The sequence below is a fragment of the Nematolebias whitei genome, chromosome 18 (genome assembly GCF_014905685.2).
Source record: "Nematolebias whitei isolate Nwh7 chromosome 18, NemWhi1, whole genome shotgun sequence".
Lineage (NCBI taxonomy): Eukaryota > Metazoa > Chordata > Actinopteri > Cyprinodontiformes > Rivulidae > Nematolebias > Nematolebias whitei.
Genome location: NC_056515.1, coordinates 35,570,286 through 35,583,614, shown reverse-complemented (window position 1 = coordinate 35,583,614; position 13,329 = coordinate 35,570,286). Strand labels below are relative to the sequence as shown.

At 38.6% G+C, this 13,329-nt stretch overlaps 1 protein-coding gene across 1 annotated transcript in view; it reads left to right on the top strand.

The window, feature by feature from the left end:
* The first annotated feature begins 1,593 nt into the window (after positions 1-1,593).
* lpar1 (lysophosphatidic acid receptor 1) overlaps positions 1,594-13,329 on the top strand; it is a 36,247-nt gene continuing 24,511 nt past the window's right edge. Inside the window, exon 1 of the mRNA XM_037692498.1 lies at positions 1,594-1,610. The gene's annotated coding sequence lies outside the window, so the exon portion shown is untranslated. The remainder of the gene's footprint in view (positions 1,611-13,329) is intronic.

The window sequence follows — 13,329 nt, the reverse complement described above, 5'->3', positions numbered from 1 at the left end:
TTTAGGATTTCTCTTTTGTCTGTGGCTCATGTACCAAACAAACATGTTTCAACAATGGACTCGGCATGAGCGGAAGATGAGGCCGAAGACCATGGAGAATGTGGTTTTTCACACAAGGCGACTGAGAAGGCTCCGTATGAGAAATGCACCTTTGTTTTGGCTGTATTTACCCAGAATGCCCTGTGTTGTAGTCCACTTCCTGCTTTTGGAGCGGTCTCCGGTCCGCTTTTATTCACAATGCATTTGAACCGCGCCAGAGTTCACGTCAACCGAACCAAGACCTAGATTTTTAGGCGGACCAAAGTTCGTTTTTTTGTCTACAGCAGAGTTCGATGGCGCATTCACACCTCCCCAAACGAACCGGACTTTCTAGGCAAACGGACTAGAGTTTGATTAAAGCGGACTAAACGGGGCTGGTGTGAATCCAATGATCCATTTTGTTCTTGCTGTAACTGGCTTCTCAGTCCAGTCAGATTTAATAATTTTTTTTTTTTTTTTTTTTTTTTTTTTTTTTTTCAAACCAATGTGATTAAAAGAGCAGGTAAGATTTTAATTATCACAGAATCCCACTTCAAAATACTTGAACTATCCCTTTAATGGCATAAGGAGAAAATGGTGTATTGTTCCATGTAAGCAGCCTGTGGTGCTCTAGTTTATTCCAAAGCAGACTTTTGGTTTAACACAAACACCTCACTAAGTGTTCACAGATGCTGTGACGTTTGCACATGTCCATCTTCAACAAGCTCTGCCTGAGGAAATTAAGGTTTTCCTTTATGGACAGACACTTCAGAAGGCAGGGGTTCTTATAAAAAGAATAAATAAGATTATGAGGTGGCTTAATTGATTACTTTAAATCTTTTAATCCCTTAATGTCAGTCTCACAGTTTTTCTAGCTCTCCTCCCCCCCAGGTGCAGAAAAAAACGTGTTTCCAATTAGTCACAGAGGGAAATAGAACAACTCTCAGAAATGTCTTTGGTAGTCGGACATTTATGTCCTCAACAAGATGAGTTAGACAACGCCAGATGTGGGGGGGTTATATGCACTTGTTGCTTATTAAGTTTCACCTGTCTTCACTTGGAATGGATTTTATTCATAGTTTAACCGACTTGAAATGTCCCAACATCCGTCTTTTATAAATTAAATAGGACTACAGCTTTTTCTCTCCTAAATTGCGGCATAGGTGTGACGTCACATGCAGACAGAGGTCCTGGCCTGTGTTGCCTCTGTGTGAGTGTGTGTGTTTGTGTGTGTGTGTGTGGTGAAAGAAGGGGAGAGACGCGCCAGCGCAGAGAGGCACGGAGACAGAGCGGGACGCGTCAACTCTTCATCTGAGAGGGGGGGAAAGACAAAAAATATATATAATAATCATAAAACCGACTTAAAGATAAAGGAACAAAAAACGTCAAAGACAGATTAATGCAGCTTCGTGTTTGCTCTGCTTGGACGTAAAATGAAACGGTTACCTGGCTCTGGTGTGTTGGATTTGTTGCGCATGCATGAGCTGTCTGCTGGAGGAATTTAAGGCACCCTGAGTATCTTGCCTTGGACATCCAGGAGCCATTCAGGGAGTAAACCCCGCTTTTTTCCCCCATTGGAACGCAAAAGCACTGTAAGTATCCACGTTTTATCCTCCTTACTTCTTCTACAAAACTCTTTTTGCTTTAACTTCGTCTTCCTTTGCCTGCACAATGCGGGCATCTGTATGATCAAAGGATACCTGCCACGTAGACGCACCGAGGCAGCGTCCAGATAACGGCTCTGATGGCACGAGCAGATGAGCCCCCGGGGGCGCACCGTTATCCAGCGCGCTTACTGTGCGCCTTGGAACGGAGACGCAGCTGGAATGAGACTTGTTGCGCCAGAGCTGCTCTCTTTAACCAACCAAGGGAGTGAAATAACACTTGTGTGAGGGAGGAAGAGAATAGAAAAGGAAAAGCAAACAAAGTTTGGTGTAAAAAAGCAGACAACTATTTTATTTTTTTCCCAGTTAGTGTCTAGATTTTTATGGTAACCTCTCCCATAGCGTTATGAAAGAAGTTATGCAACTCTCAGCATCAGTTGTCCAAAAAGAAACAGATGCTGACAGGCTAAAACATTACTAAAACACCCCAACCAGACCAGCAGCATGTTGAAAGCCCTCAAACACTACTTGCGGTGTTAGACCCTTTTGATGCTGTCAGCTGCTAGTAGGAGTAATCACACCCCACTGAGTTCTGAACTTCAGCAATTTTCTGAATGTTGATGATACGCTGAAGTTAGTAAAGCTACTGAGCATTGCTGTGACACAGGAACATTAAAATTAGTGGAAAATGTTTTTTTCATGCCACAATTAAATAAAAAAAAAACTTTAAATTGTCCCTAGGTGTGAGTGAGAGCGTGAATGGTTGTTTGTCTCGTTTGTCTCCATGTGTCCCTGTGATGGACATATCCAGGGGTGTCCCTCGCCTCTTGCACAGTGATAGCTATGGGCACCAGTGACCCTCACGACCCAAAAAAGAAGCAGGTAAAGATAATGAATAAAGTCATGGCTGCCATTCTTAACGCCAAAACAACACTCACTAAATTTATATGGAATAATTAAGTTTTAAAAGTGTATTTTAAATGTATTCGACAGGTATTTTGCTAACAAACAATGCTGAATCCAACAATGCTGAAGTAACAAACTATCTTCGAGCACTTGAGGTTTAAGTTGTAAATGACTTTCAACTACACCTACACCAAATATTAGCTTAATATCTGTGAAACTGAATGGAACATAGGCAGTTTGTGTAAGGTCATTTGGCTGTGGCAGTCATTGGCTTCACAATAAGTTGTAGAAGCACATTTAATAAAGACTTGTCTTTAAATCGATTCAGCAATTCATATTTTGGTGTTCTGTAGTTTCACATTCTGGCTGTAGGTGATAATAAAGATTTGTAGCTAATTAAGTTATTTTTTTTTTCATACAGCACAATAAAAGGAGGGAATAAAACAAACAGAAAAAGTCAGATCCACAAATGCCAAATAAGGATTTGATTAAAATAAGATAAGTAAGATAAGTGCTGTTGTCATCATTGTTTGTTCCCATGGCAACATTAGTTCTCTGCATTTAACCCAACGCACCTGGGATACACCCAGGTGGAGCAGTGGGCAGATATGTAAGCACACGGGGGAGCAATTAGCAATTAGGTGTCTTGCTCAGAGACACCACGACATGTCGGAACGGCTGGGAATTAAACCTGGGACTTTTGGGTCCCGGGTCGGCTGCCATACCTCTACCCCGCGCTAGTGTTGAACTCGACCAACTCTTTCAAGTTTAGTGGAAATCTGTTTCACAGCAGACTGCATTACCGGTGATGCAGCACAGTAAAAAGAAACAAACCAAGAAAACTAACAGAACAAAAGTTATTAAGTCCAACTTCTGTAATCTTGCTTCTATAATTAGAGATGGTCTGACATTGTTTTTATTTATTTACTTGATATTGTTTTGCAGTCCATGAGCTGTTTTTACTAATGAGCGTGCATGGAATGCTCACACGCTGACAGACCAACTCGTAGCTAACTTGCAGCATGTGTGAGCATCTCTAAAGCACTATAGATCCACACACATGGATGACGTCCTCAAGGTTGAAACTGGGTTTCCACCAGTGCATATTTCTAAAGATGAGGAAACCAGCCTTTGTAGGTTTTCCATAAATATTTGCTATGTAGCTTATAAATGGTGCAAAGGTAAATTTGGGGCTTCCATCCATGCCCGCAGAAACTCAAAGCTTGCATCTTTCAGCAATACATAAGCTTGGTCGTGCATTCCAACACATACCACAAATCTGTTTTTTTTTTACTTGGTAAGTAAAGCAAGGGTTCTTATTCTTTCAGCTGCAGGGATTTTTTATAGGTAATACAGTAATAAAATAAAGGCTGATGGTGTGTAAATGTGTCTGAAAGATGTGTAAGTGAGTGTCAGAACAATTTAGTCCATTTGGTTCCTCCCAAAAACAAGCAAACAACAAATGGTGAAGCATGTGGACAATTAGTTTTATACATGTATTCAATCAAAGCACCAAAGCTAACCCAATACAATTCAGATCTCAATAAAGCTTAATAATATATAAAGATCTTTTGAAGTTCTTACGAGTCATTGTCCTTTTGATGTGACCTTATGAATGTTATCTGATAAGGAGCTCAAGTGGTTTGTGTTTGCATGTGTGTATTTTTGAGTGTGTTTATTTGTGTATTCACAAGAGCGAATGAGAACACTGTTTTCTGCCACCCACTGCCAAATCTCTAGGGGGTCCTTGATGCTGGTGGAGGACCATTTGCCCTCCTGCTGATAGATGGATTAGGCCAGGCTGCCTTTATGGTTTGCCATTTGTTTTACTTTCCTAATCATTACCACTTTTTTTTAACAATTATCTTTATTTTCAGGCAGAACTGTGTGCGTTTGGGAGCTTTTTATAGTTTAAATCTCAGGAACACTTACTTGACTTGCTGCCGCACGCGTTGCACCCCCATATAAGTCGCATCAGTCCAAATATATCTTATAAAGTGGAAAAAATATAAATACATCGCTTCGCTGTATAAGTCACATCTATTATGCGTCAACGCTGACCACCCGGAAACGTGGGCCGGTGTTGTGTCAAAAGTCGGTTTGCTGCCAAATGGCAGCCACGGGAGCGTGCACTGGAGGACTTGAACAAGAATTTAACAAGATTAACACCTAAAAACAATTATTTGTTTGCTTGACATTATAGCAAAAGTGTCTCAGTTGAACTTTTCCTTAATAAATGCACTTTAATGGTCAAATCAGCTGCATTTCGCCAGGGCGGCTCGGCAAAATGCAACTGATTGGACGTTTGCTCCAGGAGTTCTATTGTTTCCATTTAAACAACAAAATGTGTTTTGTCAGCAGTTAGAGAATTTCAAACTTTTTATTGCAAACACATCTACTGTGGAAAGTCACAAGAGTGGGTGAAAAGGTACAGAAGATAAGAAGACAAGAACAGACAAACTGAAGACAAGCAAAAAATAAAAAAATAAAATCCTATAGCAAGGGCATCCTCCATGACGTGCTTTGCTCACAACTCAGGAGATAATGAAGCGATGAAGGCAACATTGTGTTCTTAAACTACTTTTACTTTTTGAGTATTTTTAAATCTAAACTTTTTTTCCATGTAACATTTTGGAGAAGAAGAAAACTCATCATAGATGTTTTGCATATTGCTTAAAATTCTTATAGAAGGTATTGAAAGGATGATAAATGCTCATGTGGGAGTTATTCCTCAGCTTTGTGAGATGCCTAAAGAGTAAAGGCAAGTTTAAGCGGTGAAGTTGATGCTTTTGCCTTTTGACCTTCTTATGATCAAGCTAAACAAAACTCCTGTCGCAAAGATGTAGCATCTCCCCCTGCAGTCGGCTGTTTTACGTTTCCTTACATGAGCTCTGACATCCGTCAAGCCGAAGGGTTCTTCAAACATCTGTGTTGTGATTGCTTGAAGCTTGAGCTTTCCTCCCCCTTGTCTGAGGATCTGCATTCCACCCATTCTTACACCAATGTTCCAGATTAGTTCAACATATATGTGCAGGTAAAAGAGCACTTTTAGAGCTAGTGTTGCAGGAATTTGATTTCCCTTGAGCTTGGGAACAGTAACATGATTAAAGCAAAACCTCTTCCTGTTTAAAAAAACAAACAAACTCCAGGTTAAATCAAGGAGTTGTACTTTCCCAAATGTGCTTGTTTGTGGGAGCTCTTAACATAAGGCTTTATGTGCATCATTTTTTTTTTATTATTATATCTTACCAATTCATGTTTTAGTCTGTAATCAAGCCACCTTTAATTCTTGAAATGCTGGTCAACAAAAATTTGCTCATGTCAATAATGAAAAAAAGCACCATAGTTTTGCTCTTGTTCCCCCTACAATTTAAGGTTTGGTATGCCCCTTTATCTCTCTACTGATCTCTTCCAGGACTTAAAGTATAGTTTGTGGAGAAATAAAAACACAAACATCTTGATATTTACTTTTTTTTTTTTTTATTTGGGGAATGCATTTAAATCTATACCAAGTCATGTCACAAACAGATACAGGAACAGATATGCATGTTTTAGTATATTATTTGACATTCGCACCACATGTGGTGCATGTGGTGAAACAAAATTGTGTACACAGGGTCCCAGTTACGTCCAACAAAAGTATATATTGTAAAGAAAAACAGTAAGATCTAAGATATGAGCTAAGAAATATACTAAATTAAGATCCTGACCAGATATACTAAAACAGGCCCAAACCACAACACCACCAGTTTCTACAGATAGAAAATGATTTTCACAATTGCACAGAGGTTTTCTTCTCTACATTCAGTTTTCAATTCAATTCAGTTTATTTATATAGTGCCTAGTCACAACAGAAGTCATCTCAGGGCACTGAACAGAAACATTCATATATAAAATAATAATTTAACATTATTTATCTGAGGAGCAGACTGTTTTCAGTTTAACTTCATTGCAGAACTCGCATCTTGAGCAAGCGTGAAGGCGACAGTGGAAAGGAAAAACTCCCTCATGAGGAAGAAACCTTTAGCAGAACCAGGCTCAGGACAAGCGGCCGTCTGCTTCGACTGGCTGGATTTGGTAGGAACAGATACACAATGGCAGGTCAAGAATCACGTTAAGACAGAAATAGTATCAGGTGAAAACTATTCAATTTTAACAATTTATTTAAGGAAATGAGGTCAATTCGTCCTCCAGTAGTCTAAGCATATTTCAGCATAACCATTCAACACCTAACTATAGGATTTATCAAAAAGGAAATTTTTAATCCCAGTCTTAAAACTGGACAATGTGTCAGCCTCAAGGACAGAAACTGGAGGTTGGTTCCACAACAGAGGAGCCTGCTAAATGGGAGATCTTCCTCTCCCATTCTGCTTTTGGAATCTCTAGGAACCGCAAGTAAACCTGCAGTCTGAGAGCAAAGTGCTCTGTAAGGAAAATATGGAACAATAAGATCTTGAATATAAGATGGAGCTATAGAGCTTTGTAGGTTAGCAGTAAGATTTTGAATTCAATTCTGGATTTGACAGGGAGCCAATGGAGAGAAGCTAAAACTGGAGAGATATGATCTCTCCCACTAACTCCAGTTAAGACTCTAGCAGCAGCATTATGGATTAACTGAAGACGTTTTAAAGAAGTATTTGGAATCCCAGATAACAAACCATTGCTATAGTCCAGTCTAGATGTGACAAATGCATGAACCAATTTTTCTGCACTGACTCTATATCTAGTCAGAAATCTTTTATTTTTCTATATTCTGGTTAAACAGTTGTTCTGGCAGTGCTGGTTCAAGAAATGGAACAACAAAGCTAACATTTGCTAAGTTGATAAAAAAAAACACATCAAAATAGTTGAAAAATGTTGTTCACAGAAGCTCAAAGTTCTTGTTAGTGATGGATGATGGGGTACGGCGTATCAGGATGTATCAGATTGGATGTTATAACTTCTCTAATTGAAACTTGTCAGCTCTCAAGTTTCTCATTCTGTCTTAAGTCAAAAGTGTCAAATGTGCCTCGTTGTGTTAGTTATAGATAGACAAAAAGAGGAACTACAATCTGCAACTAAGGAAATTGTCTTTCAGTACAAAAAAACAAAACAAGACATGAATCAGTCTTTGATTACTATGCATTTTTTTATCATTTGACTCCGCGTTTCAGAACTTTGGAATGAAGCGAAACATTGACAGTGCATTCATACTTTCAACTTTAATCAGACAAGGTTTAAGTAGGTTCTGTTTCACTTGTATGTTCATGCTGCAATGCTAATGCAGTGCATAGAATAACCTTTAAACATAAACATAAAATATTTTATTTATTTATTTAGTTAAAAAAAAAACTATTAAAATGCCTACCTAAATGAGCCCTGTTATGCTACTGTGCATGAGCAGAAATTATTTTTTGAGCTCGTTACTTAAAAACCACGTAGCCTTATTTAAGAGATAGTCCAGTCATCTTTGAAGAGATGTCCTGTCTAATAGTTATCAATATTTAGTACCTTATCAGCTCTGACATTAAGCATAGAGCACAGAATAAGGAGGACTGGCAAAAACCTTAATCTCAGCTAGGCTAAAGGCTAGCCAAACAAGTGCATTGTGTCATGTGTGTTATGTAATTTATTTGTCACATGCAGGTTAACACAAAGTCAACGATGCAATAAAATGTTCAGGATAAGAATAATCGATTCGACACGCTAAAAACAATAAAACAAACAAGAAACATTAAAGCATGCAGTAAGGGTACAAAATACCATACCAAAAAGTGAAAAAAACAAATTTAATATTTTTTATTCAACCTTTATTTAGACAGGTTAATCCCATTGAGCCTTGAAGACTCATTTACAAGAGAGACCTGAAAAAAAAAAAAAATACAAGGCCCAAAATAAATATAGTAAACAACAACATAGTCAAATATAACAGTGCAAGTAGGATGAATTTGAATTAATAAGTATTTCACAGGTAGTAATATAAGCTTAAATGCATATGATATTGCACATAACTAACATAAACTACACAGGTTGCGTGACAGGTTATTGCACAGGTAGTGAGTAACACTGAGATGAATTATGATGGTAAGTTAGTAACATACATGATGCAGCCACATAGTGCAGCAGCAATAAACTTATTAGGTATCACAGATGTGGCTTAGTGCAATGTTATTGCCACTTGTTTAGTATTAGTATTGAGAGTTCAGTAATCTGACAGCATGTGGGTAATAACTGTCTTTGAATCTTTTCGTGTGCAATGGCAGGCTCCTGTATTGTCTGCCTGAGGGTAGTAGACAGAAGAGTCCTTGTGCTGTGTGGGTGTGGTCCTTAATGATGCTGCGTGCTTTACACAGGCATCAGCTGTGGTAGATGTCCTGGATGGGTGTTTTATTGGTTAGGGGTCTAACTGTATAAACACCTTTTTCTAGGAAATAAAGGAAAAACATGCTGGTCAGAAAGAATGCAAAATTAGCTAACACTGAACAACAACATTTTTGTATGACACAGTTTGGTGCTGTCTTTCAAACATTTTTAAAGCTGTTTAATAAGCCAAATATAATAAGAATAAAAAATGGTACTCATTTGGCTAGCCTTTACCCTAGCCTAAACCTTTACCTCTTTCCTCATGTCCTCTGTAACGGATGTCATGGCTGATAAGATGCTAACTTTTGACAACAATTTTACAGAACCTTACTGCAAAGATTACTGAACTATCTCTTCAAGCAGAATGTGGCTGTGTTCCTTGCCACATGCCAGATTTATTTTACTCACTGCACACCGATACTGCTTTTTTTCAAGCAGAACATTAGAATAATAAATGCTAGATGTTTCAAGTCAAGCCCAGAAATCTCTGTGGACAACATCACTAATGCAACGCCTTATTGCATTCAAGCTCTGGTGATGTAATCGGTGAAGTCTATCTCTGTTAGTTTGATTTTATTACAGTACAGCTGAACACACCCAATAAAAACAAGTTTCTTTTCGGCTTCTCCCTTCGTCAGGGGTTGCCACAGCGAGCAAACTCGCATGAAGGATTTGGCAATTGTTTTAAATAGGATGCCTTCTTGATGTAACCCGGGCTTGAGCCTGCAACCTCCGTATTACAAGACCACGGTGCTGACCACCAAGCTACCGCGGCTCCAAACACACCCAACAATAAACAGAAACAAAAGAAGACATGTATGCTAAAGGCTATTTATTAGGCTCCTGTCATTGTGCAATAAAGAAGTGCTGTTGCAAAGCTTTGTAATGTAGATGTTTTAACTTGGAAAGCACAATATCATGTAGGTCAAAGTTCCTCTATTATATATATCTTTCTTAACATCATGCATTTGTTTTTGGTTTTTTAGGGAAATCTCTCAACTCACTTTCCTTTAAAGTACTTTACATGTTACTTTACATGTTATATTTCTCAGTTACCTGGTTTGAGTTGATTTCCACATTTTCAAAAGTACTAATGTGGACATTTGAAACAAACATTAACTTTTAGACAGTGATGTTTCTGTCTTTTAGTGAGGACTTCTCTATAGGTTCAATTTTATTCATTTAACCAGGCTAATCCCATTGAGATCACAGATCCATGTTCAAGGGAGGCCTGGGCCTGAATGCAGTCTAAAACATGCATGTTTTTGGACTGTGGGAGGAAACAGAGTACCTGCAGAAAACTCACGCAAACACAAGGAGAAAGTGCAAACTGTACACAGAAAGACCCCCAATCCAAACCAGGGATTGAACCAAGGACCTTTTTCCTTTATATTGGTACCATTTAGTCTAAAATAGTCAATGTAAACATGAGGAACAGATATTTTATGCACAAACTAAGATATATGATGGACATAAGCTAAATGTGGGTAAACGTTCCTTTAACTGTAATGTCATGAGTTAGTTTTTATTTTTATTATTATATTATTATTGGACTTTCAAAAGCTATGGCTTCCAGGAGACATAATAATCTAGTAAAACTAATGAATGTAGTTGTTTATAAGAAATGTGTTGCTTTTAGTGGCTTTGGACAAATCAGAAACCAGAGTGAAAGTGACTCAGTGCATCACTGTGTAATTTAGCAGCAACAAGTTTAACTTTGTCTCCATGGGGAGTGAAACATCTCAGGGTCCAATTAACACTTCCACAGAGCTTCTGCTGTTGGTGTGATGAAATGCTGCTCTTTAACGGCCTGCAGTATGGTCACATACACCATTTCAAGAGCCCTTTTTTGTTTTTTTATAGTCATACAGTTAATTTCCAGTTACTTTTTTACAGTAAAACTAAACTAAGAGTGTTCATGTTGCTTTTATAAAGTATCACATGCATTCACAGTTTTAAGACCTTTGTATTGAGAAAGTGTTGAGGTTTTTCAAGCGTATCATGCACTCAGTAGTCATACATGACTCAACCCAAACCTCTCAATCCATCCCTTGTCCGGAGCTCGTTCAGTACACTGCATGTGTTTGACGGTGTGAGAACGTGTGCGAAGCCGGCTTGCCCTCGCTCGTGATCTTAAAGAGAAAGTTGGAGCATGAAAGCTTATGTGTGCGAGTGTTTGTGCAAGTTCTGGGTTGCAGACATCCTCCTCCCCACCCTCTCTGCTATAGAGAGGGAGAGAGGAAACAATGGGCACATTGTAGAGAGTTGGCGAAGACAGGAAGAGGGGAGGTGGGGGGAGATGAGAGTGAAGCTGAGCAGAGGGGGAAAATGAGATGGCATACGATTGGTAAAGGATGGTTTAAAGGGAAAGGGGAGACATGAAAAGGTGAGAGAAAAGGTTTTAGGGGTTGCATGGATGTAAAAAAATGCTAATCTAAAGTCCAATCATTCCTTGAAGAAATGCATTTCACCCACTGACTTCTATTAGTTCTTAACTAAAATCAATTTACTTGTATGCTGAGAAGGAATGGAGTTATGTGAAAACTTTGTCAATTACGTCATGCACATTCTCATGCCATATTGTGAAATCTTGTGAGTTGTGACAGTGCACAGATAATGTGCAAGGAAAGACCAAGCTTCTACCACACTAAATTTAGCTGAGTACCATATTGGTCACTGTATAAGTCACAGTTTTTTTTGCATAATTTGCATGCCCTGTGACTTATATGCTGAAGTGACATATGTATGGATTTTTCCCCATATTTATAAACCAATTATTGGCTGAGATATGACGATTTTCATTCATTCTGACTGAAGAAAATTGAACATTACCATTTTCAGCTGCTAGATGGCAGTCGAGTAGTAAGGCATGCCGTTGTATCATATAATAGGTAAAAGTGGCTATTAATGACACAATCGGCTTGCCATAGCCTGCCATCTTCATCCAGCTCGCCTGGAGCAACCAAATCATCTTCGTTTCACTGCGCTGCCCCGGCGAAATGCAGCTTATTTGACTGTCAAAGTGCATTTATTAAGTAAAAGTTCAACTGAGAAACATATTAACTATAAAGTCGAGCAAATAAATAATTGCTTTTAGGTGGTTATCTTGTTAAATTTAGAAGAAATGGACCGAGTCGCCCTCTGCACGTTCATGTTTCCGCGTATCGGCTTTTGAAAATGCAGTTGATTTGACTGTCAAAGTGCATTTATTAAAAGTTAGCCTGAGACACACCTTTGAAATAATTTTAAGTAAACAAATAAATGTTTTTAGGTGTTTATCTTGTTAAATTTCAAAGAAATGCACAGAGGCTCGTCCCTCTGTGTGCTCCCACTTCCGCGAATCGGGTTTTGAAATGCAGCTGATTTGACCGTCAAAGTGCATTCGTTAAGCAAAAGGTAGACTAAGACACACCTTCACTATACTTTTGCACAAACAAATAATGGTTTTTAAGTGTTTTTCTGGTTAAAGTCCTCCAGTGCACGCCCCCAAGGCCGCCATTTCTCAGCCAATCGTTTTTTTTTTGGCACAACACCGGCCCACATTTCTGGGTTCGGCCCACATTTCCGGGTTGTCAGCAATGACGCATAACAAACGAGACACATCAGCGGTGACCCATAATAGATGCGACATATACGGCCAAGCGACATATTCATAGATTTTTCCACTTTATTAGACATATTTGGACTGATGAGACTTATCGGGCGGTGCAACATGTACAACGAAAAATACGGTAATTGCAAAATATTGAGGTAGACCCAATTTTGTCTTGGTCCATGGTCAATTAGCTGTTGCAGCCATCTTGAACTACTTTATTTGAATAATAATCAGTTGTACATTTAATGAGTATTTTCAAAGGATTTCATTTTTAATCATTCCAGTGATTTAAGAGACATTTTGCTAACAGACAGACATGGTTGACACCAACAGTTGTATGCCAAATTTTTAAGCAAAAATACTGGGCCATGTGTAGTGCTCAAAGCATGCGTTAGGGATAATGCTCAGTCACTACTCCACTAAAGGCATACTGACTCTTTCAAAGCAAGATCCACAATGTCACCCTGCAATATGTTGAGTAGCTGCAAGAATGTTTTAGAGGTAACAAAATGTTACAGTTTTACGAGAATTGTACTGGGTTTAATTTTGTTTTCCAGTCCCAATTGATTATTTGGTCTTCCATTACAAAAGAAAATCTTCATTATGCTGTCTTCAGTCCGACAGTTTAGAATGCATTTAGCAGGAACTGAATTTGCGGTTCACTGTCATTTATACACCGGCTTAATTGGACAAAGAGGTTTGAAACGTCATTATTTTAGAGTGCCCAATCAATCATGCTGCATTTTATCAGTACACTGTGGGACACAGCTGCTTTTAGAATCCCATAGAATGGAGTGGTCATACGAATAAATGTTCATTAATGAAAAACAACTTGTTCAGTGAAAGAATGTCAATCGTTAGTGA